The sequence below is a fragment of the Trichechus manatus genome, unplaced genomic scaffold (genome assembly GCF_000243295.1).
Source record: "Trichechus manatus latirostris isolate Lorelei unplaced genomic scaffold, TriManLat1.0 scaffold00032, whole genome shotgun sequence".
Lineage (NCBI taxonomy): Eukaryota > Metazoa > Chordata > Mammalia > Sirenia > Trichechidae > Trichechus > Trichechus manatus.
Window position 1 is genome coordinate 4,792,232 of NW_004443968.1, and position 1,218 is coordinate 4,793,449.

Consider the following 1,218-nt stretch of genomic DNA (forward strand, 5'->3'; position numbering starts at 1 on the left):
AAAAGAAGATGAAGATCACTCCCCCCAAACACGCCCCCAGGTGCACACACCTGTCTACAATTTAAGGAAATGGAGCAGCAACAAGCCATTTAGAAATTATCCTAGTTCATGTGTGAAACGTACCAGTATAACTGGGTGGGTTAGTTGAATACAACTGTAATAAGGTCCGTTTCTCATGAGAAATTTAAGAAAATGTAGACAGGTAATTTTCCCAAACCATTGAAATGCTGTCTCAGTTAAAAACAGAGAAAGAACTTCAGCAGGTAAATTTTTGAAATTCTTTGCAATTCCAAAATTCTGTAATTCTGTGACAGGCTTATTAAAAGCTAACTAAATGTATAAGAGAAACTCTTATGTAAAAAATTATTTCTGAATAATTATATTTTTAATCATTTTCTTCTATGAAACAAAAACAAAATCAATGCTACAATAGGAGGGATGTCTTGACAGGTTGAGTTCTTCTACCAGCTATTAATATACCATGGACTGCCAGAAGAATGAGCAAGGCTGTCTTGGAAGAAGTACAGCCAGAATGCTCTTTAGAAGCAGGGATGGCAATCATGTACTTTGGACATGTTATCAGGAGGGTCAGCAAAAAAAGGGAAGACCATGAATGGGATGGATTAAAACAGTGGCTGTAACAGTGGGCTCAAACATTGCAACAATTGTGAGGATGGCTCAGGACTGGGCAATGTTTCCTTCTGCTGTACATAGGGTCGCTATGGGTTGAAATTGACTCGACAGCACCTAACAACTAACAACATAGAGACTAATAATCTCAAGCCAAAGGTATTTTAGAGAGGTAACCAAACATAGTCATGAGTTTGTCTAACTTGAGCATTGTCTATTGTAAATAACATGACCCAGTTGTCAGAAAGAGTTCTTCACATATTTATGTGATTGAAATTAATTTCAAATTAACGTAACATTTCAAATTCCAACTACTCAATTCAGTGTTTTTTAAATGTCTTCTACTTTTAGTACAGCATAACTTTTTAGTAGCTGATATTTGGTTCTCAAACTGCCATGCATTGGGGAAAAAATATATATATCCTAAAGAGAGCAATACAATAGACGTACTTTTTTTTTTTTTAGGTTTTAATTTTTCTTTTTATTGTACTTTAGATGAAGGTTTACAGAACAAACTAGCTTCTAATTAAACAGTACATATATTGTTTTATGACATTGGTTAACAACCCAATGACATGTCAACACTCT